The 6,040-nt window shown below is 37.2% G+C and overlaps 1 pseudogene; it reads left to right on the top strand.

Annotated features, from left to right (window-relative positions):
- Window positions 1–1,668: 1,668 nt before the first annotated feature.
- Window positions 1,669–2,132, top strand: LOC114029877 (annotated as a pseudogene).
- The last annotated feature ends 3,908 nt before the right edge of the window (window positions 2,133–6,040 follow it).

The raw sequence follows: 6,040 nt of genomic DNA, 5'->3' as shown, positions 1-6,040 counted from the left end.
AATTATTGAAGGGGGGAATTGAAAGGAAAAAGACCAACAAAAAAACTTCTCAAAGTCTGCACATGAGGTTTGCCAACAATTTCCACAAATAAGGAAAGGTTTTCTGCTTTGTAATTCTTCCTGTCAACATTCAGTATTCAGGATCTGTAACACAGTAAAGTAATTCCTAATAATAGTGCATATATCTATCACTACATATCAAGATGATAACAAAAGGAATATTTTTACGTATATACATGGTGTAGTGCTTAGAAATCTGGTATCCTGAGTCAGGAAGATCTAGCTTCAGGTGTGGCTTCTGCCATATGTGGCTAGGTGACTCTAAGAAAGTCACTTGAGTTCTTAGGGACCTAGGCAATTCTCTAAGGCTCTTTCAAAGCAGATGTGAAGCTGCATTGGTAGAAGGAATTTTTTCCACCAGGAGATTAATGAAATCACAGGTCTGGACAGAGGGGAAAAAATGTCTGTGTGGATATGCTTCTGTCAAACATCCACTGCAGCTCTCTCCATTCATAAAATGAGGATAACAAAAGCTTCAGTGTAGCAGGCTTTCAGAGTACCATAGATGGGGTCACTCATGTCAGGAGACAGTGGGTGATGCATCCTAAACTATAATGGTAGTGTCATGGTCTTCTGTGGCAGATTATGAAAATACCCATCTCACATAGATATTCGAATATTCAGAGAACCCTAAAGCAAACAAACAAAAAAAGCAAAACAAGCCCATGCATTTTAGAGAAGACAAAAAAAACTAGGATGGAGTGCTGGACTTGGAGTCAAAAAGATCTAAATTCAAATCCTGTCTCAGATTCTAGCTATGTAAGCCTGTATAAATCACTTAATAACTGTCTCAGTTTCATCATCTATAAAATGAGGATAATAACAACAATCCTTACCTCACAGGGTTATTCTGTAGATTAAATGATATACCATATAAAGCTCTTCACAATTAAATACACCATTAGAGAATCAATATAGAATATCTGAGGGACTGAGCTAATGTATTCTTTGTAATAAACAACAACCACAACAAGTAAAATGAAGGAAGAGATAGAGGAAGGCAGCAGTATATTTAAAAAAAATTTTTTTAATTGGCTTCAGGGACCTAAGGGTTAATTCTGGATCTGTTTTCTTTCTACCTGTGTGACTAACATTAAAGAAGTAACATCCCTTCTCTTGGCCTCAGTTTCCTTATCTATAAAAGCAAAAGATCAAACTAAATCATTTCTAAAGTCCCTTCCAGCCCTAAGCCTGATTCTATAAAAAATAGTTATCTTTCAGAGCCTGAATTATTGAAGTCCCAGGAAGGCAACATCATATACTGGAACACACACACACACATCACACAGACACACACACGCACACTCACACACACTGATTTTGAAGTCTAGGGTTTAAGTCCCACTTGTGATGCTTACTTTCTTGACCTTGAACAATTAGTTTAACCTCTCTGGGCCTTAATTTCCTTATCTATAAAATAAGGATGCTGGATTAGATAATCTAGGAAGGTTCTTCTGGGTCTAGGTCCATGATTTTCTGTTCTCATTTGTGTTCACAACAGACCTGTCAAGGCAGGGAGGGAAGGTATCACAAGGATACTAGAACACAAGAAAGTTAAGTGGCATGCATAAAGCCCCATAACAAATAAGGGGATGCCTTTCCTCCAAGATGGCACCAAAGACAAAGAAGGAAGAAGTTGTCCCCCCCAAGATAGAAGCCGAGTCCAAGATTTTGAAGGCCAAGAAGACAGTGTTGAAGGGTGTTCATGGCCACAAAAAGAAGATCTGAACATCCCCCACCTTCCAGCAACCCAAAAGGCTAAGAGTTTGATGGCAGCCCAAATATTCTCAGAAAAGTGCCCCTCAGAGAAACAAGCATGATCACTATGCCATCATTAAGTTTCCCTGGACTGGTGAGTCTGCTGTGAAGAAGACTGAGGACAACAACAGCCTCGTATTCATTGTGGACTTCAAGGCCAACAAGCATCAGATCAAGCAGGTGGTAAAGAAGCTGTATGACGTCGACGTAACAAGGTCAATACACTGATCCTGCCTGATGGAGAGAAGGCCTATGTCCAATTTGCTCCAGACCACGATGCTTTAGATGTTGCCAACAAAATTGGAATCATTTAAACTGTGTCCAGCTATCCCACTCCACCCACAATAAAAACATTTTCCAGTTTAAAAAAAAGAAAACAAAAAACACAAATAAGAGGATGATTTAATAAGTGTGAATGTACCACCACAACAAAGCAGAGGTGAGATTCTTTGATGTTATCTTCATAATTAATAAGAATGGTTTTTCTGATGTCTGTAAGTCCCATGTTCATGACTATACTGCAAATCTATGTCACAGTGAAGGAGATGTGGAACCTATAAAGTTCTGACCAAATGCATTGCAATTTAGGCATCCACTAATAATGCTAAAGATGCTTTCACGCTACTGGGCTATTATAATTACTTTGCATTACCAACTAGGCTAGATAGTCAATGTGTCATTTTATTGAAATGAAGAGAAAGGGTGAGAACTCTAATTTAGTTTTTAGGCCTTTTACTGTCATCTTGACGCCCCTTCTAATTTTTTTGATCAGACAGCATGGTGCCAGATGCTCCATTTACATGGATTCGTGTAGCTTCTGTTAAGTGTATGGCAGACCAATAGACATTTTAGACAATGGACAAATATGGATCATTGTGAACTTTAATTAGAAAATTACTGGGAGAGCAGAGGTTGGAGAATGATAAGAAAGCTAAGAGTTAATGAGGGGATCAGAGTGGCCAAAAGGTAATGGACAATGAAGTATGTTATAAAAATGAACAAATTCTAGGACAAAAAAAGTCATGAATGTGTAGATTTGTAAGTAAGGCAATGTTTCAAATTTTGACCAAAAAGAAAAACGTATGCAGAATAATTAGACTGAAGTCACAGTCATCTTAGGCCTTAGGAGAAACGTAAAGTTTCTTGACCAGTTTGACGAGAATTTGGGAATGTTGTAAGAGATTTATGTTTTTGAAAATTTCAATTTAGAGATTTCAAACCACACAACCAATTGTAATCTTAAGATCAAAAGTAAAATTGTCCATTCTCCATGAAAAATGCATCTAGGAACTTTGTTGTGATTTAACTCACTGAGCTTCTAAAACTGACTCATCACTTACATTCATTATGATGTATGCAAATTAATTCATTTGGGACATGAAAGTTGAGAGCTCTATAGGGGCAAGCAGTAGAAGGAAGACAAATGAAACAATAAAAGGCAAAGAAAGAAAGAGGGAGGGAAGAGAAAGAGGAGGTTGTTTCCAGAAAAAAAAAAAAGGACAGAAATGTTTGCAAGGGTTATAAATTAATCCTTTGCTCCCATTCAGGCACAAATTACCTTTCCAAATCATCAGAAATTAAGCATGTCAAAGTGTATGATTTATGTTTAATTTATGCTTTATCCTCAGGATTAACTTTTTATCCTTCCTTCTCTTGACACTGAGGGACCAGATTCCCATCTTATGTAGCATCTAGAGGAATTCTGTGGGAGCTACAGTGAGGTGATTGGCCCTTTAAATCCTCTTCTCCCTTAACCTAAAAACATCCAGGGTTTAAAATCTGTTTCATAAATAAACTTCTTCTGACCTTGATTGAATTCTCATCTCATACCCTTTTATTCTGTTAAGTGCAAAGCAATGAATCTGTTTTCAGAAATGATGCACTTTAATCACAGCCATATGGGAAACAGTTAATAATATTTTCATTTGGCATATATTTTAAGAGAAAAAAATTGCTCAAATATGTTTAAGAAATCAGACTTCTCAGGAGGCTGTTAAGATTTTAAATACGCTTAGAGCCCTACAAAAGGAATAATAATCAAAATGAAATCAAGATGTTCACGAGATGGATACTAGGCATATCTACTCAGTTTCTAAGATGTGGATCTACAAATACTGATTTCATATTCTAAACCATTTACTTTTTCTTACTTATCCTCCTCAAATCACATTTTCTTATGTGAGCAGCAAGGTGGTGCATTGGATAGAATACTTGATCTTAAATCAGGAAGGTCTGAGTACAAAAGTGACCTCAGTTCCCTACTAGCTGTGTGACCCTAGGTTCCTCTGTCTTTCTCTGTTTACTCATCTGTAAAAGAGGGATAATAATATCGCTTACTTTCCAGGATTTTCTGAGGATCAAATAAGATAATGTTTGCAAAGTACCTTGCAAACTTTAAAATACTATATAGATACTAGGTATTGTTGTTGCTGTTGTTATTATTCTCACCAAGTACTGCCTTTCAGGTATTCAGGAGTTAGGCTGTACACAATATTTTTTAAAATGAATTGTTCATATTATTTCTACTACAGGGAGTGTCCCCAGATCTTCTAAGAAATGTTTCTCATGCCATAGGAAGGCATTGTCCTTGCAGGTGACCTTTGACACAATCCATCCTTTTCAAATGAAGATATAAAATAGTGGCTTGTCAGGATGACCTGTTTGTTTCCTTATTTTTTTTTAAATAAACCCCTGAATCTCTATGACCAAAGAACTCCTTGGAATTCAGACTAAGGAGAGCAAGCTTCCTTTCTTTTAATTAATTAATTAATCCTTTCGTTCTTATCATTTACTTATCATGATCTTTTGTTAAGAACGCCAGAGCACAGGCTCTTGTATTAAATGCAGTTCCAGAATGCCATCAGCTCCAAAGCCTCCTGGGGTCCTGAAGTAATAGGTTCTACACAAATAGATAACATTGGTGAGTAACTAGGTAAAATTCATTATACTATTTTTGAATAACATAGCAAGTTTGTTCAAATGGTAAGGAAACATTTGGGATCAATGATCAATGATCCAAAGGGAACTGGCCCTTGTTCATAATAAGATAAAATGAGTTTTCCCACATAATCACAGAAGATGCATGATTAAGCCTTTGCTAACTCTTTCCTTCAAATTGAAATAAGATCCAATTTAGAGAGACAATAGGGGCACTTAAAGAAAAACTGGTCTCCAAAGGGAGAAAATGATGTTGATGCATTCGACTGAAATTTTCCTTATTCAAAAATTTAAGTATTGATCTTTAAGTGCTTTCTCTGGGACCCCAATATAGGGGAAGCTTATCCCTTTACCCCCAGTAGTCACGGTTGTCCTAAAAACCTGAGGAATAATGGTATGTAAGTCAAATACTTTAGGGTTAAAGAGCTTAAGTAGACCCCAGTAATTACTTCTAACAGAGGAAGAAAAGGGGGATCCATTCTGCTAAAGAAGATCTCTGGAACCCTCTTTAATGAAATTTCCAGAGGTGTAAATTATTACCTGTTGTCTTGGATATGATGTTCTCCAGCCTCTGAAGTACCTTCATACCTGTTGCCTTTTAGCAGCTATCACTGAAAAATTAAAATACTTGCTTTTGTACAGTGAAAAGAATAAAGTTCTTACAATTCAAAATAAAGTCATAAACAGAGATGTCTCAAAGTCCAACTCCTATTTGCCATTTGACCTGAGTGAATCAAGGCGTATGTTGACAGATGGACTATATGATAATGAACAGCATAGTAATCCTAAGCATATTTCTAGATACTGCTTTCTCTAAAGTACTGGATGCAACTCTGGGTGCTCTATTTTAAGGACAGTGAAATGATACTACTCCACCAGGTAGTGAGGGGACGAGAGACCAAGCTATGTGAGGACTGCAAGAGGGAACTGAGAGTGTTAAACCTAAAGATAAAAGACTAGGGAAGTGGGGAGTGAGCAACAATAATTATATTTGAGTATCTGTAAAGCTGCTGTGCACATGGACCTAGGGTCAAACTTGTCCTACTTGGTCACAGTAATTCTAGGTTACTCAGTCTGCAGCTCATCAGATTTTGAGTTGATGCCAGGGAAAATTCATTTCAAAGTGGCATGTGTCACTGCTTCAGAAGGTAGTGGATATTCCTACAACTGGTATTCAGACAGAGATTGCATGGGAATTTGCTAGGGATGCTGTAGAGGTGGATTCTGACTCAGGGAAAAGAAAGGTGTTGCCATATTCTCCTCTGCCTGGAATATGCTCCCTCTT

This window comes from Vombatus ursinus, unplaced genomic scaffold (assembly GCF_900497805.2).
Source record: "Vombatus ursinus unplaced genomic scaffold, bare-nosed wombat genome assembly UNPS02014942.1, whole genome shotgun sequence".
NCBI classification, from domain to species: domain Eukaryota; kingdom Metazoa; phylum Chordata; class Mammalia; order Diprotodontia; family Vombatidae; genus Vombatus; species Vombatus ursinus.
Note: the sequence above shows the minus strand (reverse complement) of the source record. Positions and strands in the feature narration are given on the sequence as shown.